At 35.8% G+C, this 19,250-nt stretch overlaps 1 pseudogene; it reads right to left on the bottom strand.

Annotated features, from left to right (window-relative positions):
• Positions 1-16,677: 16,677 nt before the first annotated feature.
• Positions 16,678-18,271, bottom strand: LOC114189142 (annotated as a pseudogene).
• Between the last annotated feature and the right edge of the window lie 979 nt (positions 18,272-19,250).

Below are 19,250 nucleotides of genomic sequence, written 5' to 3'. Positions count from 1 at the left end.
GAAAGGCTTTGCCGAAGACGGCGTTCCGAGAGGTGTAAAGGGCGACGTGGGTGATGTAGACTTTAAGGTGTTTGTCGGGGTCAGTTTCACCAGTGTAACACTCCAGTGTGAAGGGTTCCCACTGGGTGGGGAGGGGGGTGTTGGCGATGAAATCGGTGAAAGGGTGAAGACGTCAGGGTTGGTGGGATGGGGGTGGGTGAGGGGGTATGGGATGGTGGACAAGAGTGGGAAAGGTGGAGGTGAAGTTGTGAGGGTTGTAGGGTGGGATATGAGTAGTATGTAGGGTGGTGGGCATGTTGTAGGGAACATGAGTGGTTGGGAGGGTGGCGGCAGGAGTGGGAGCTGCGATGTGCCCTGGGAGGGTGGAGGGGAAGTGTGTGGGATGGGCTGAGAGGATGGGAGTTTGTTGGGTGGTGGTGAAGGGGGCGCCAATTGTTCCTGCAGAGAACAAATAAGATGAGTTAGGCACAAGTGTTACCTTACCCATATAGTCCGTTATCTCCTCAGTAGGCCTCTTCCCGGTTGGCATATGTTTGCTTGGACCCGAGAGGGGTTACCTGCAGAAGCAACTTTGAAGCTCAAGTCAGCGAAAGCTCTCAAAAAGTCAATCAAGTGATTAACGAAGTAATGAATGCATACCTTTAATTCGTGGGGTCCATGCGTATTTATGGATCATTAATTATGTATGGCCACGTCATGGGTTGGGCCTTTGATTGGGTCGTAGGTGGGCTTGGGCCTTAGCCCAGGCCCTTAGTTTGGTTGTTGGAGACTGGTTACTTGTATTGGAATGTTATGTTTTTTACTAAGTTCTTAGTTATTTGTATAGAGTGGTCGGCCTGAGTCGGTCACCCTTTAACGGCCTAGGCCGCTATGGTTGTTTTCGACTTATTAGATCAGCATCGCTTCTTAGTGGTTTTGGTCCGGGTACTTTTAGCATACACATGATGCTTACTTATTATTCGGCGGAGGCCGACTAGGTGTGATACACCTACTATTATTCGGCTTAGGCCGACTAGGTGCGGTACAAATATCAATGTCATGTTATTCACAAAAGAATACCACACCTTTCAATAGATTTTGCCAACCATCCTCTCTAAACTATTGAATCAAAATTTTAGTAGAAGAAACCAATTGCATAACATTCAGTATATTCTGAGACTGTTTCTGTAAAGCTTGGCAAGTAATTCCCATAATCTTTTTCATGATGTGTAAAATTAATATGAACACAAATGAAGACAACATATTAAATGTAGCATCGACATCAGCCCTTTGAGAATAAGTTGATCCATCAATAATAAATTTTTGAAGAACCAGATAAGATGCATTATATAGCTTCATCATACTACAAATGGAATAAAAATGTGAGCTCCAATGAGTATTACCAACTCGTTTTAAAGTGCCAATTTCATTTTTTCCTTTACCAATTTCAAGTTCACCTTTTTCTAACAATTGAGTTATTCCGTCTAATTCAACAGCTTGCAACTTATCATGTAATTTACTAGAGGAACACACAACATTTACAATAAAACTCAAATTTGAAAAAAATTGATGAATTGGAATGACCTCTTGAAGCAGCCACCAAAGAAAGTTATAGTCTATGAGCAAAACAATGCACATAATAAGCATAAGGATTATCATTAAGAAATAATGCTTGCAATCCATTCCATTCTCTCCTCATATTACTAGCACCATCCTACCCTTGACCACAAATATTGGAAACATCAAGATTTTGCCTAAAGAGAATGACACTCAATTCTTTTTTTAGAGTGGCAGTTGTTGTATCCTTAACATGCACAATATCAAAAAATCGTTCTTTTATATTACCATCCTTATCTACAAATCTCAAAACAGTAGTGATTTGTTGTTTTTTAGATTCATCATGTGTTTCATAAAAAATTATGCAAAATTTAGAATCTCCAATTTCTTCTAGAATGTGACTTTTTACTTTTCTAGAGAAAATGTGCAAGATTTCTTTCTGGATATGATGAGAAGTATACTTAGCATTATACAAAGTATTTTCTAACATAAATTGTGCCACTTTATCATTATATGATGCTAGAAGTTTAATCATATCAAGAAAATTACCTCTATTACTTGACTCTGGTGTTTCCTAGTGGCCCTTAAATGCACAAGCTTGAAATGCTAGCCAACAAATTGTGTCAATAGAGGTTTTGAGTCGTAAACGGTTCTTGCAGACTTGTTCTGAACTTTGAATATTTATAATGTTATTAACGTGCATAGATTGATTCAACAAGTCTTCACAAGTTTTCATTGCATTATTATGCGATGAGCAAGGACTATCTCCAATGTGATTGAGAAATGCACATCTTTTTCCTACATTAAACTTTTTCCATGATCTAAAATCTTGTTTAGTAAACATATCTGACCCAAAAGGACCATCTGGCTTTGGACTAAATAGATAACATGCCAAACAATAAGCTCCATCATTAGTCAGGGATCTATCCAAGAAGGAAAATTTTCAAACCAATTAGATTGAAATCTCCTTGGAAGTTTTTCTCTTGAAAAAGTATAGTTTTCAAGTTGTATTTGATATGGACCACATTTTAAATAAGCTCTTCGAATCTCATCTCTTTGGCTCATGGGAAATTCTCATATTTAAAGACGTTTTCCTGGATCACATTTCAAAGAATTAATATGAAACTCATCACCTATAATTCTTTGAACCTTAAAAAAGGCTTTTCTGATTGAACAATTGGATCATTAGTATCATGCTTTAGAATATCTGGAAGAGTTGAATTTGTCCTTTTTTCGTCTTCACGGGTAACTTCCCTTTTATCACTTTTAGAAAAATGAATCTATTCTTTTATTCTTCATCAATATACCTAGTTAAAAAAACATAAAACTAAAAAATAATTTATCATAATCTAGTAAAAAATTTAGAGACATAAATACCAAAAGAAAATTTTATGATAATCAAACCACACTGAAAATCCAATTATAAAAAACACAATATAATACTTATTCTTCTATGTTCATAAAATAAAAAATTAATATACAAGAGGTTCATTAAATAAATTATTAAACTATATTTCACTATCGAGACAAGATATAATTACCTTCTTCTTTGTTTCTTCGAGAATGGAAGACAACAACTAAGATATGAGGACAAAAATAATAGATCTTTTTATCTTTAGAAACAAAAGAAAATAGGTGAGAATGGGAGATGAGAAAAATTTGTGAGAAACTCAAGACATATAATGAAATCACAATTAAAATCCGGTTATGAAAAAACACACAGTACAATACTTTTTCTTTTATGTTCATAAAATAAAAAAAATTAATATAAAAGAGACTCATTAAATAAGTTATTAAACTAATATTTCACTATAAAGTGAGACGAAAGAATTACCTTCTTCTTTTCTTCCTCGAGAATGGAAGAGAAGAGAGGACAAATAAGAGCAATAAAATAGATTTTTTTTCTCTTTAGAAACAAAATAAAACAGGTGAGAATAAGAGATGAGAACAATTTGTGAGAAACTCAAGCTATAATGGAAAAAAATAAGAAAAAAATATATTGATAAATCTTTTTATTATTTATTCTTTATTATGTTTGATTTTATATTATTACTTATTAACATTAATTATTGTGTTTATAAAAGAAATTAAATATTTGATTTAATCATCATTATTTTGTAATATATTACCTAATATCTATAATATTAAAAATATTAAAAATATCTATAATATAAAAAAAATTCAAAACTTTTGGGGCAACCATGGCCCCCGTGTTACCATAATTATCCGCCACTAAAGCCATAGTCATATCTTTAAATGCAAAATCCAAATTGAGTTTTGTTGATGGAACTTTCAAAGCACCCTCTACCAAAGACACACTAGAAGAATATGCAAAATGGAAAAAATGCAACGACATGGTATTATCTAAGATCTTTAATTCTATAACACCTGATATTGTAGATAATGTTATTTTCTATGACACTACTCATGAAGTTTGGGAAGATCTTAAAAATCGCTTCTCCTAAAGTCATGCACCATAGATTTTTCAGATTGAGAGAGGCATTGCTTGCTTGGCTCAAGATCAAATGACAATCACAGCCTATTACACGAAGTTAAAGAAATTATGTTATGAGTTAGGCTCCTACAATAATGCAATATGCACTTGTGGAGCAGACAATAAAAGGTGCAAATTGATGCAGTTTGTTATGGGGTTGAATGACTCTTACAATGCTATTCGTGGCAACTTCTTTTAATGAATCAATTGCTTGATGTTACACATGCTTATTCTTCCATTATTCAAGAAAAAAAACAACGACATTTGGGCACCACACATAACACAATAGAAGCTTCAGTCATGGTTGTTCAAAAGAATTAATCAACAGCCATTACTATTCGACGCAAACAAGGTCCTCATTCTCGTTTCAATTCATCTAATCAAAAGTCGTTGCATTGTTCTCATTGTGATAGAGATCATCACACAAAAGAAACATGCTGGAAGCTACACGGTTATCCTCCTGAACACCCAAGGCATGGAGTCACCCAAAATGCTTATTCTAAGCTCAATGGGAAGAGTTAATTTTTAGCAAATACTGTCACATTGACTCCAGTTGTGCAATAATTGCAGTCCACAATAAATGGATTAATTGAACTACAACTTCAATAAATGTTGTCTATTATGTAGGGTAATGCATCACCTCCGTCAACTAATCCTAAGGTCAACCATGCCAATGTTGATAGTGGGACCACAAATCACATTATTTCTTCACCAACCTTGCTTGTCAACAGTAAAGAAGAACTTCTTTACCACTAGTTGTTATACCCAATGGTAATCAGGCCCCTATTATCTCTATTGGAACTTTACCTTTAAGTCCAATTGTTTCTTTAACAAATGTTCTTGGGGTACCATCTTGCAAACTAGATTTGATGTCAGTAAGTTGGATGACAAGAGATTTAAATTGTTCAGTAACATTTTTTCCTTTTGGGTGTATTTTACAGGATTTGGTGACAAGAATGATGATTGGTTTGGGTAAACAACAAGGTGGACTCTATTACTTGGTTGCAATGACATCAAATAAGTCACACACTTCCATTCCATCACTTACAGCCCATGTCACCAAGTCATCTCCTCCTTCAAACACTTGTACTATAAGACCCGTGAAATTTAATTAATTAAATAAATAATTAATTAATAAATGTGGGTAGTGGGAGCCTTTATGACATTTAATGCTGGTTGTTGTGATGTGGAATAGTCCTAACTTAAATGGTTTAGAGTACTTAATTATGTGATAGGACTTGGGTTCAAGTCCTATGTATGCCGATTATGTCTTATTTAATTTATAATTATTTGAATAATGTGCTAGATCATGATGAGTGATAAAATAATTATAGAGTTATGTGAATTAAAGAGGAATACGAAATTGGAGAGTGATCAAAGAGGAACTCCCAAGAATCTCCATTTTAAGCAAAAGAATCCAGGTTAGGGGAGCTTTACGCGTTAATTTTGTTTTAAGTTTGATTGGCATGCTAAATAGAGTAACCTTACGCGTTAATTCCATGTTTAAATATGATTGGCATGCTAAATAGAGTAACTTTACGCGTTAATTTTATTTTAAGTCTGATTGACATGATAAATACAGTAACTATATGTGTTAATTTGATTTTAAGTCTGAAATGTTAAATAGAGTAACTTTACACGTTAATTTTATTTTAAGTCTGATTGACATGCTAAATAGAGTAACTCTACGCGTTAATTTGATTTTAAGTCTGAAATGCTAAATAGAGTAACTTTATGCGTTAATTTTACGATTAAGTCTGATTGGCATGCTAAATTTAGTATGATTATGCCTGAGAATTTATTCCATTAAGTTAGTATTTTTGGAAATTTCCAAAAACTGTTTGGTCGGTGATGAACTATCGTTAGACGACTCTTTCATTTTTAGGCCATTTAGGGTTCCTATAGAGGAACCACCTGCCAAATAGAGTATAAAATAGCATGTTTGACCAATGTTGACCCGTCCTTGCCTAGAGTTGACTGGTTGACCAGTCTTGACTCTTTGACAGTCCATTGAGAGGCTCCTATGTGTCAGAGTAGTCTCTCTCTCTCTATTAGGATTTGACTGTCGTGAGTGGTTTCACGAAGGTTACGAGGGTTGACGCAGTGGCGATAGAAACGTCGGAAGGGTTGGGTCCGCGGCTGTTGCGGAAAGATGGGGATAGGTTCGCATTCTAGAGATGCAATGGTGGTCGCGCACGAATGGATCGTGGCTACTGGTGACAGTGGCGCTACCATGAAGGTGTTGAGCATGGTGCAGTGATGGTGGTTCGATGCGTGAAGACAGAGCTGCGGTTTCGGCGTCGTGTATGGCAACTCATGCGGGGGGATGCAGCAACGTTGGTGCAGGTGCTGCCAAAGATGTTGGACTGTTCCGACTAACTCAAATGGTTTGGCAATGGAAGCTACGACAACATGATGATTTGGAGAAAACGATGTGTGACGGTAATGGACGAGTGCAGCAGTGGACGGCGATGAGCATGGATGGTTTGGCGTCGAGCATGGCTGCGTGTGGTGCACGAACTGTTGCTGATGAGGGTAGGCACAGTCTGTTCCGGCGAGCTCGGGTGTTGCATCCATGGTGGTTTTCTGGCAACGTGATAAATTAAAGGAGACGGTGGTGTGAAGAGGAAGCCATGGAGTTCCGTTTTGGGCTATTGCAGACGACAGAGATGATGGCACGACGAAAAGGGGGATGTTCCGGTGAGTTGCATGTGTGGAGAAGGAAGTCGATGATGGTTTGGTGAAGGCCGATGTAGAGGCAGCGACTGCGACATGGAGATGGTGGGAGAAAAGGAAAATTAGGGTTAGGGTTTTGGTTGTGTGAAGGAGAGAGGGTGATGAGGTGTCATTCCATGATTGGGTATTTTAGTGAGTGAATGATTGATGACGTGGCAAGTTTTAAGTGGTTATTTTAGTGAGTGGAGAATTGAGGATGTGGCAAACTTTAATTGGTTATTTTAGTAAGTGGAGGATTACCACATGGCGTAATCTGGTTGAGTGGAGGTTAAGTGATATTAGGGGTGCAAATTAGTAAAAAGAAAGGGTGCATAACAGAGTCAGAAGACCCAATTCTAGGAAGGGTGTGGAAAATAAAAACTGAAGGTGCATTTAACTCCAGAAATATTCCTTTTCAGAATTAAATGGCTAATTGTAGAAGGGGGGTGTGAAAATGAAAACTGAAGGTGCATTTAGCCCATCATACCCTCCAAGCGGTCTGGAAGCGACCAATGCCTAGCGGTACGTGTCCCACGCTAGGCAATTTTACTGCAGCAGTATTGGTGTTCCTACTTTTGACGTGCGTGATCTACAAAGCTTTAGTGATGCCTTAAAGGTCGGCTTGCTGGTGTTCCTTGAGTTATGGCTCAAAACGTATCCCTTGAGTTGAGCTCGGTATAAGGGTTAAACACGTGGCATTCCTCGAGTGTGACTCGGAATAGTATCCCTCGAGTTGAGCTTGGGATGGTGGATGAACACGAGGAACCCTTGAGTTGAGCTCGGGTTGGCGAGTGTTGCCGGTGTGAGTGTGCTGGTTGTGGCCAGTACGGATGGGTCCTAATGGATTGCCCTCCATAGTGATTAGCCGACGAGTTTGGTAGTCTTGGGACGTTACGAACTATGTTTGTATTTGGGAACTCCACTTGGCGTTAAGGTGTGTGATCCGTAGCATGGTTTTCCGCACGTTTTCTATCGGTTGTGGCTGATAGGTATGGCAGCAAGACATCTTGAGGTAGTCACTAGAAGACGTAGAACACGATTAACATGGTTGTGGCCGGGTGGTATGAAATCAAAGGATGGAGTTCCCTTTGTGTGATTGTGTGATATATATATATATATATATATATATATATATATATATATATATATATATATATATATATATGTGTGTGTGTGTGTGTGTGTGTGTGTGTGCTATAAAAGTATATGGTTATTTTGTTAGCTCACCCTATCTGCTTGTGTGTGGCGATGATCGTATACGCGGTATACGTGAGCAGATGATGTTGCAGGTGGGACTGGTGAGGCGTAGAGCCAGAGCGGGGCTAATCTTGGGAGATTTTTATTAAAGCTTTTATGTAGTTTTATGATTTCAAACAAATTGTAATTATGGATATTATTGGACTTTTGGATAATTACGATCTTACTTAATATGGATTTTGGTTCATTATTGAAAGTAATAAAAGTTCTAAATTTCCTGTGTTTTTGGGAAATGAAGTTTTATTAATTAGCATTAAATTATTATTTCTTTATTTTATTAATTAAATTTGTAATATCCAGCCGGGATGTTACATGTACTACCTTGTGGCATCGACGACTAGGACATCAATCTCCATCTAGATTAGATTTCATGGCTAAAACTTTGTTAAACCTCGCTTTAGAGTCAAATAAAATTTGTGATGTTTGTACTCTTGCTTCAAATAGCTCAATTTCTTCCATTAAACATTTTGAATTACTTCATTCTGATATTTGGGGACCATATAAAGTTCCTTCTCTTTCTGGTGCACGGTATTTTTTTACTGTTGTGGATGATTTTTCTCGCTTCACTTGGACTTTTTATATGCATCATAAAAGTGAAACCTAACATCTCCTTACCAATTTCTTCTCTTTTGTCAAAACCCATTTTAATACCAATATAGCCAATATTCGAGTTAACAATGGAAGGAAATTTTTTTCTATGCAAGATTTTTTTACACAACAAGGAACAACTTACCAACATTCTTGCACTTACACAGCACAATAAAATGAAGTTGTCAACCATAAACTAGATATATCCTTGAGTCAACATGCGCTCTTTGTTTTCAAGATTATCTTCCCTTACAATTTTGGGCATAATGTGTTTCCACTGCTGTCCATATTATTAACAGTTTGTCCATGCCTCTTCTATCATGTCAGACACCTTTTGAGTGCCTATATAGTAAAATCCCTTCTTATCCACATTCGAGTTTTCGGATGTCTTGCTTATCTGATGAAGGATTGACCCCAACCAAGGATGGAGGCACATGCTTAAGAAGACTAAGCATGTTTAGAAAGGAAGTTCACTAATCCTTCATCCCTTTCATTTGTGTTTGTTATTTTTGATTCCCAAAGTTGACTTAGTTGAATCAACTTTAGTTGACTTGTTGACCTTTGACTAGGTTTGACTTTTTGACTATAGTTGACTTGACTTAAGCCAACATGTTAATCTATGTTTATTTGCTTTGTAGGTTAATTAGGAGTAAGAAAGCAATGCTAGGTGGCGCATGGTGATTGGGGAGCATAAATGATGTGGAGGAGAGAGTAAAGCAAAGGCATAAAGCATAAAGTAAAAGGCATAAAACAAGTGTACCTATGTACCTTTGGTCTCCTTTGTTTTTAGCACACTTTGGCCACTTTTTGGAGACATATGAGACACATTCTTTGTCTCCTTTTGTGCTAGAACGAAATTAGCCTTGCACGCACCATAGTTAGGTCTTTTGTCTCTCATTTTTGTAACCTTATTTGACCTAGTTTCCAGAAGCTAGGGTTAGGTTTTTGTAGAGACATCCGTAGGTATCTTTTATTTGCTTAGAGGCCCCTAAACTCTTCTATATAAGGGGTGCTCCTAGACATGTAAAAGGGTTGAAGATTTTGAAGTAAAAACACTCTTGTGTCTCAACCATTTATGAGAGTTTCCTCCCTTGGGAGTGAATACTTTTAAGCCTTATCTTGCATAGCAAGTGGCGGCACACATCCACTCATCTTCAAGGTTGCCATGGCTTCTAGCCTAGCCTTGTAGTGGTGTGCTTCTCACATTTATACCATTTCTTTCCTTTCCATTTTATGTTTTCTTTTTCCTTTAATTGTTCTTGGTTTTCTATGGTTTATGTGCCTTCCATTTCCTTTTTGTTTTGAATCAATCCATCATCTTCTTCTCTTGAGCTTTGTGAAAGGAACCTTCACATCTAGATAGCTTGCTATCTTAATGTCCAGTGGGGATTTCACTTAGCTTTCTTAATCAACTCACACCATATTCAATAATCTTAAAAAGGAACAAGATAATCCTTCATCATTATCCTAATAATGATCATGTTTCTCATAAGTTTGCTCCTCATCCCAAAAATGTGTTTTTCTTGGTCATCCTCTTGGTCAAAAGGCTTCCAAGTTATATGATTTCGAAACTCACCAAGTCTTCACTAGTTGTGATGTTGTCTTCCATGAGAATATTTTTCCGTATGAATCCATAACACTTTTTTCACCACCATAGACCCTGTCATACCTAATGTTGTCCTAGATAATCCTTCGTTTGTGGCTCTTCCATACACTCCTCTACCACCTACAGAAAACATAATTATGCCTCCTATTAATTCCCCACTTGTGGTTCCCTTGTGTCATTCACAATGATCTCATGGTCCTCCTACAACTTTACGAGATTATATTTGCAACCAGGTAGTGTCCCCTAGCCCATTGTCATCCTCTTTATCTTTTTCCAAATAAAGGTACATGATATCCTCTCTGCAATTTTATCTCTTATGATCGTTATACCACCCAACATCAGTCCTTTATTGCTACTATTACTAATGATATTGAACCTACATGTTATGAACAAGTTGTTTCTCTTACTCATTGGCAAGAGGTAATGCAATCTGAATTGGTTAATTTGGAGGCCAATAATACTTGGTCTATTACAACTCTTCCTCTTGGAAAGAAGGCTATTGGTTATCGTTGGTGTATAAAATCAAGTGCAAATCTGATGGTTCTCTTGAACGGTATGAGGCATATCTTGTTGCAAAAGAATATACACAACTAGAAGGTGTCGATTATCATGATACTTTTTCACATACTGCTAAAATAGTCATAGTTCATTGTTTATTAACTTTGGTTGCTGCTCAACATTGATCTCTTCATCAACTTGATGTCCATAACTCTTTTCTTCATGGTGATCTTTCCGAAAAAATCTATATGTCCCTTCCTCCAGGTTTTCAGCGATAGGGGGAATCTTGTGTGTCACCTCAACAAGTCCTTATATGGATTAAAACAAGCTTCTCATCAATGGTTTACCAAATTCTCTACAGCTATTCAAGCTACTAGTTTTATTCAATCAAAAGTAGAATACTCACTATTTATGTAACATCCCCACTGAAAATTACTTAAATAAAATAAATAAATTATAATTGAAATTCAAATGTCAAAATTTATTATTCCCAAATGCGGGAAAAATTTAAATTTATACAACATGCTTAAAAATTTTAATTAACAAAATCCATAAAAACCATAATCGTTTTACAAGTTCTCAAAATAAATGATTGAAAACTAAAAATCGTAAATAAACATAATCCAATCCCACGCTAGCCCTCTCTTCGTCTCTATGCATCACCAACATCACCTAGAATATCATATGCTCATGTGTGACAAGTCACACGATCATTGCCAAACGCAAACAGAAAGGGTGAGCTCATAAACAATTAACACATAACTTTATAAAATAAAGATTCACTCAAACTACTTTGTTCTAGTTAATTCTTGGCCAAGAACCTTACTACCCCAAGGTTTTCCAACCTACAAGTCACACAAAATGATTGACCATTGACCCAGGATATAATATGCTTCCATGAACCTGCACACTCGAGGTCCCGCCTCTACGAACCTCCTCACTCATAGTCCAACTCTATGGACCTCCTTGCCCGTAGTCCAACACGCGTGATCCAACAGCTATGAACCTCCCCACTCGCAGCAACCCTCAAGTGTCAGCACGAAACATATGAACCTCCTCGTTTGTATCCTCACACGAGAGCATCATAATATGAACCTCCCCGCTCATATTATCATGTGTTCACCACTAGTCATGAACCTACCCGCTCATGACACAATCAAGCATCTCTTGGTCCAAGTCGCACATCACATCATACAAAACGCAAGCAAGAAAAAGTCACTGCCTGTAGCATTATTGCGTTACGCTGCCTAAGCGCCGCCAGGCAACATTCCTGCACATATCGCCTGGCAGAACCCTCTCACCGCCACACTCTAGAGCCCTTGTTTCACGACTATCGCCTGGCGGGTCACCACTCGCCGCTAGGCATCCCTCACTACATGGACCTCTCTGACCCTTTTATGGCCTGGCAGCCTTTCCCGTGTCGTCGGGCGCTATACCAATAATGTGCTAGCTATTGGTTTAACATCCCAAACAGTTTGATGTCCTCAACAGCTCAGCAATATGCATTAGACTAACAATTTACAGGTCTATATTTGGCAGCTTAACTCAAGCTTACAACTAAGACATTATACATTTCAATAATATAAGTTCACAAATGCATACCCATTTACACTCTTACCAATACTTAAAATTTACCACCAACCACATTCCCACATGAGTCCAATTATAGCAACCAATTCCATTCACAATCCTTATGTGATAACATGCCAAATACCTCAAGCATACACATAGAATTCACTTACCGAAACAATGGTTTCCAACATCCTTTTCAATTTATATGTGCTACATCCAACCCATGGTTTCACCTTTAACCACATGTTAACCCCTTTCTTATACTCACTAATTCACCTTAACATAATTATCATTTGTAGGATTTTCACTTACCCTCACGGAACCCAAACGCGCACAAACTAGGGATGTCAAAAAATTCTGTACCTGTGGGTATCCACGGATAAAACTCGCAACGGTAGGAAATGGATATTGTAAATGGATACCTGCGGGTAACGAGTAAAGTATTTTTAATACCTGCCTGTTAACAGGGCGAGTATGGGTATCATAGTATCCGTACCTGTGGATATCCGTACCTGCAATACTCTAATTAAAATTTTTTTTTTAAAAAGTATGATTAAAATATTAACATATTGATTTTGAATGAGTTATTTTTGTATAAATTAGTTTTAAAAAGAATATATAATTTCTTTACAAATTGTCATTCAACACTATTTAAATGGGTTATTTGGATTTTGTTTAAAATTTATGAATGTTATGTATTATATTTTATTTGAATTTACGATTAAAATATGTTGTCAAATATTTATTTTTATTTTTTTGTAAATACTCGCGGGTACCCATGGATATCCGTAGATATTAAAAAATTATGCGGGTACCCGCATAACGGATACCTGATGGATATGGTTACGGGTATGGGGTGTATATTTATCCAACAGGTAGGGTATGAGGGAGCTACTACCCGTACCCTACCTGCCATGTTGACATCCCTAGCACAAATAGTCAAAAACTGCAATTGTCATTGCTGCCACGCCTATCGCCTGACGGCGCATTCTTGCCGCCAGGCGGCACATCATATTCTGCACAAAACCCAGATTTTTCTCGTACCAGTGAACAACCCAAAACCACCAATTCGCATTTTAATCAACTAATTACATGAGACCAGACCAAATTAGTTTACCCTTTTTCATTCACTTCCAATAAAATCGTACAATTGCAATTTCATCCTGATTACCCTACAAAAATCAAATCAATAATTCTTCCCCCAACCCTAACAAGGTCCCCTCATGTGGATGCTTCACATTAAATCCCCAAGACTTATACGCACATATCAATAATCATAAATTTTCACAATTTTCATGAATTCACATTGTGCACATAAACATTTCCAGAAAATCCAAATAATCACAGAATCCATAAGAATGCAAAAAATGAATCAAGGCTCGCATCGCCTGGCAGACTCACCTTTGCCGCCAGACGGTTCGTCTCAAAAACCTAAATTTTGGTTCAGTACTCATGCGTCGCCTGGCGGGACTTCAAGTCGCCAGGCAATTTTTGGGAATTTTTCCAGAAACGCAAAAACAAAGAGAGTTTGATTATACAAAGGCATCATATTCATCCATTACCGTACAAAAACATCACAGATTATATATACACGTAAAGGAACTCCTCTAACCTAGAATTTCCTACTCCAAGTGCTCCTTTAGAGGCTTTCCTTTGCACCCAAAAACACCACACTTTGGCTCCTACCCAACGAGCTCCTCTAATCTTTCAAGGACTCCCCAAACTCAGTTGTAGTGATCTCCTATGCTCTCCTTACGCAACCACAAAATGCCCCTCCCTTTGTCACCTTAATTTCCTCCCTTTACCACTCTTTTCCCACACTTAAGATTCATTAAAAGACTAAAAACGAAAATTGAATGGTAGTGTTAATGGTCTTCAATTCCTATTACCCTAATGGTTTCTCGGACCTTCTGGCTTCTCATTCTGACGGCTAGGGTTTTTGATCCTTCTCATTCATGCTAAAAAGAAATTTGGAAAAAAGGAACTTATTTTACATAGTCAAGGTTCAAACACACAACCATACAATTACACCACAATGCACAACCAATTCAACCAATTCATATTTCATGATAATTCCTACACCTCTAGGAATATAATATTGCACACCAAGGTAAAATATATCACTAAAATAACAAACAATCAAATTAACACACAATTAGCATACACAAGACTTGTTCCCAAGTCCTCTCAACATACCAAGTACTCTTAACCAATTGAGTTAGTATTATTCCACGTCATAAAGACTAGTAGTTAATGTCACAAAGACTTCCATTATCCGCATTTATTAAATAATTATTTATTTAATTATTTAAATTTCTCGGGCCTCATAGTTTACATGTACAAAAGGCAAATCATTGACAACTTAGTTAATTTATGTCGATGATATTCTCATCACTGGCAATGACCCTATCGCAATATCTTGTCTTAAACAATTCCTGCACAATCATTTTTGGATAAAAGATTTGGTTGATCTTAAGTTTTTCTTGGGTATTGAGGTCTCTCATTCTGAAAAAGGTATTTTCATATCATAAAGAAAATACACTTTGGAAATTATTAAAGATGGTGGGTACCTTGGAGCTAAGCCCGTGGATTTTCCCATGGAACAAAATACAAAGTTTTTTTTTATGAAAGGGAATTATTAAAAGATCTGTCAATATATAAGCGAGTTGTTGGTCGCTTAAGTTATTTGAAAATTACTCATCCTGATATCAACTATGCGGTACACATACTAAGCAGATTCATGCACGTTCCATGCAAGCCCTATAGAAAGTTGCAATGTGTGTGCTATGATATTTAAAGAATAATTTAAGTCAAGGTCTATTTTTTCCTTCACAAAATGATTTATCTTTGTGCGCTTTCTATGATTCAGACTGGAGAGGTTGCCCTGTATCTCGAATATCAACTATAGGTTATTGTGTTTTTTTGGGATCCTCCCTCATCTCTTGGCGAACAAAGAGGCAGAAGACAGTTTATCAATCATCAGTAGAATTTGAATACAGAGCATTCACTTGTACTTGTTGTGATATGACTTGGTTACAATCATTGTTGAAAGATTTACGGATATTGCATCCTAAATCGACATTATTTTATTGTGACAATAAAGTCATCTTACACATTGCGGTTAACCCGATATTTCATAAAAGAACTAGACACGCAGAGATAGATTGTCACTTCATTCGTGATAAGATTCAAGATGGTTTAGTTGCAACAAAATATATACCTTCTGCTAAACAACTTGCCAATGTGTTCACTAAACCACTAGGAAAAGAATTTTTCTCTACCATAAAGCGCAACTTGGGAGTTCTTGATATTCACTATCCAATTTAAGGGGGAGTGTTAGAAATTAAATCATGAAAAAATATTTTAATTGTTAAAATAAATGAATTATAGGAACAGTTTTGCATGTTTTTGCAATATTATAGGAATAATAGCGTAACTATAAGGATTGTACATATTAATTATAGATACTCTCTCTTGTATATATTCTTGTTTTTCCTTTCAATAAAATACAACGCAGAATTCTTTTTATTTATTTCCTTTACATATTTTAATATAAAGTTTCGTCAAAAACCGTTACAAAATCTTTTCACATAAAAACCCATCCACACATACGCAACCCACACGCATGCAACACACACACACATACACACACAAAAATACAAATACAAACTCACACAGACTGCTGAGACCCAAATAGGGTTTCTAAAGTATCCAACAAGGTCGTATCCACATGGATTTGGTATGATAAAACAATAATCTATAATCTACTACGATTTTGGCAATAAAACAGTAACAAGGATTGGTTTTGATAATTTGAAAATATATTTGAATATAAATAAGGATAAGTGATGTTGATTAATGTGTTGGCATTGATCTTGATTTCTTTCACTAAACTTCACTGCCCCTAATTATCAATAAATTATGTTATTTATCTTAATGTTCTTGGAAGTACTCTTAATTGTAATTCTAACCTCATGTATGTAGTATTAGAACCTAAGGGCGTTAGACACAAGATGTCCCCATCCAGGCAAAGGAACCCTTGCATTAAGAACAAAACTTTTTAAACCAACTAAAACTAGATATCCATGTTTAGTATATGCCAAGTATTAGGTGATTTTATTAAATCTAAAGAGTAAACTTTCTTTACTCATTAACTTAAGAGTTTGGATGTCATTTGTAGATATACAATCTAATTTTTATAATAATCAATAACTCCACTCAAACTTACAAAAATAAAAAAAAAAAAATCATCTCCTATAAAGAGTTGGATCCAAAAACAGAACATTTTAAGTAAAAAATACATAAAATTAATTAATCAACAACCACTAATACATAAGACTAATGGTTGAACGATGTAATAAACATTAGAAATTACAGATAACATGTAAAGCTTTCAATATAAATAGATAGTTTATATTTCTTCATAAAAATAGTACTTGAAAAGCTCCATATATTCCACTTGAAAGTGTAGAAATAGAATAACAGAACCATCACCATGTGGACTTTAGGTAATCAATGCCCTCTCTTGTGCAACCGCACCTGCTAGACCTAAATACACAGGCTTTCCCCAACCAAAATCTGCTTCATGCATTGGCATACTCAGCCAACTTGTGATAACAAGGTTACGGTTCTCAAAAAACAATGCATCATTCCATTCATTTGCTCCAAAGTACAAGGCCCTCGCTTTATCCACATCGTCCTCACCTCTAATCATATCTATCTGTAAAAAAAAATAAGGAATTCCTTTATACAATTTCGTTTAATGTGTTTGAATCCCTTTTAATTTAATTAATTTGTTTTGTTCATGCTATTTTATTTTAAATTTTTTTTTCACATCAAACTATAAAAAAGAAATGAGAAAGAAAGAGATATAAAAGTGGTGCTAAATACCTGTGAGCATATAAACACATGTGTAATCTTTTCAACAGCTTCCCTTATTTTCTGAGCAACATGACCCAAAGGAGATGATAAGAGTTCCCCAACGTGTGATGATGCTGATACTGTGGACAAAGCATTTCCAATGTAATTCCCAGGGAGAGGTGGAATAAGTCTACTGCGAACATCAGCAGTGAACCGAAGCATATTCGTTGATTCTCATCTAATAATCCACGAGCCTTAGATGCACATCTCCATACCTGTGCACCAATAGCTTCAAATCTGCTATAAGGTTTTGACCCTTTTGTTGATCCATCAGCGTTGGCCTTGTTCTTCAACTTCCCCACTTGTTCTGCTGTAAGCTTCAACGAAATGGCATTTACCCTCTTGTTTTTCTCAACAGTGGTGTCACTTCTTCCTAATATGAGAGGCAAAGGCTTGAACTCTTGGTGTTTAAAGCGTGGGGGTGATGGAAGGTCTGTGAATTTTAGCACAGTTCGGTCCAAAAACGGCATTTCGTGAGACTCTAATGTGTCTCCACGAGCCAACTTTGCCCATGAGTTGATGAACTGAATGGAAGCAACACCATCAGAGAAAGTATGAGATAGAGCAACTCCAATGGAGAACGCATCATCGCCAAGAAAACTTGTTACTTGCACTACTAACAAGGGAAGTTCCTCAATTGGGGTATTTGTGTAATCAACTTTTGGAACCAAGTCCTTGGCGGAGTCACCCATAAAGTCACCATAATCATGCACTGTTTTTGTGGATTTTGCTTCAATCAACACCGCTCCTTTTGCATTACAATTCAATTCCAATCTGCCACCTTCTTCTAACTTTCTCAATCTACCAGCCACTGGATAGTAGTAACACAAAATCTTGCTAAGAGAGTTTCTTATATGTTCAACTAATGCGTTGTGCTTTGCATTGTAAACGTAGATGGTCTGGGTATGGAACAGACGCACCACTTGATCAAGATCAGACAGCACATTGAATAACCTTTGGAGTTGGTTGATTTGGAACTACTGTGTGATAAGCTTTGATGGATACCATTTTTGTGGAAGGTTTCTATTGCAACACAAACGAAAATGAACTTATAAGATCATGTTCCTTGTGATGCAGAAAGTGGCATTGGATGCACTCTGGAGTTGGTTGATTCGAAATACTTAGTAAAATGATTTTATGGCTTCGGTGATAGGTTTTCGATAAATGATGAATTTATCGAAATTTAATTTAATAGAACCGTATCAATAAACAAATTAAAAAAATATTCTGATAAATTTTTTATTCTTTATTTTTTATTATGTTTAATTTATATTTTATTATTTATTAACATTAATTATTATATTTATAAAAGAAATAAAATATTTGATTTAATTATAATATATTTTTTAATATTTATAATATAAAAAAATTAAACTATATATAACATAAAAAAAAATTAAAACTTTTAGGGGGCCATGTCCCTACCTACCATCTTGACAAAAATTATTGGGAGAGCCAAAATAATACATAAAAAATTTATATATTTAATTATTGTCACTAATAAAATAAAAATAAATACATAATTTAGTATAACAATAACTAAAAAAGAAATCACGCATATCTAACGACAATAATAAATACATAATTATTGTCGAAAGAAATTTCAATAATAATCAAAACACACTTAAAAAGAAATCACGCATATCTAAAATATTGTCGAAAGAAAATTTAATAATAATCAAACCACACACTTAAAATTTAGTTATAAAAAACACAAAGTACAATATTTTTTTCTATTTTCATAAAATAAAAATTAATATACAAGAGGCTGATTAAATAAATGATTAAACTAATATTTTACCATCAAGTGAGACAAGAGATAATTATTAATTATTTTCTTCTTTATTTCTTTAAGAATGGAAGAAAACCGCTGAAAGATAAGAACAAAAATAATAAATCTTTTTCTCTTTAGAGACAAAAGAAGATAGGTGAGAACAATTTCTGAGAAATCCAAGACATATTGTAACACCCTAGATGGATATTACTAGATAAAGCATATATCATAAAATTTCTTTTGGAATTATGACATTATATAAAGTTCCCAAGCGCGATTAAAACTTATCT

Source organism: Vigna unguiculata, chromosome 6, assembly GCF_004118075.2.
Source record: "Vigna unguiculata cultivar IT97K-499-35 chromosome 6, ASM411807v1, whole genome shotgun sequence".
Classification (NCBI taxonomy): domain Eukaryota; kingdom Viridiplantae; phylum Streptophyta; class Magnoliopsida; order Fabales; family Fabaceae; genus Vigna; species Vigna unguiculata.
This window is presented reverse-complemented; position numbering and strand designations above follow the sequence as displayed.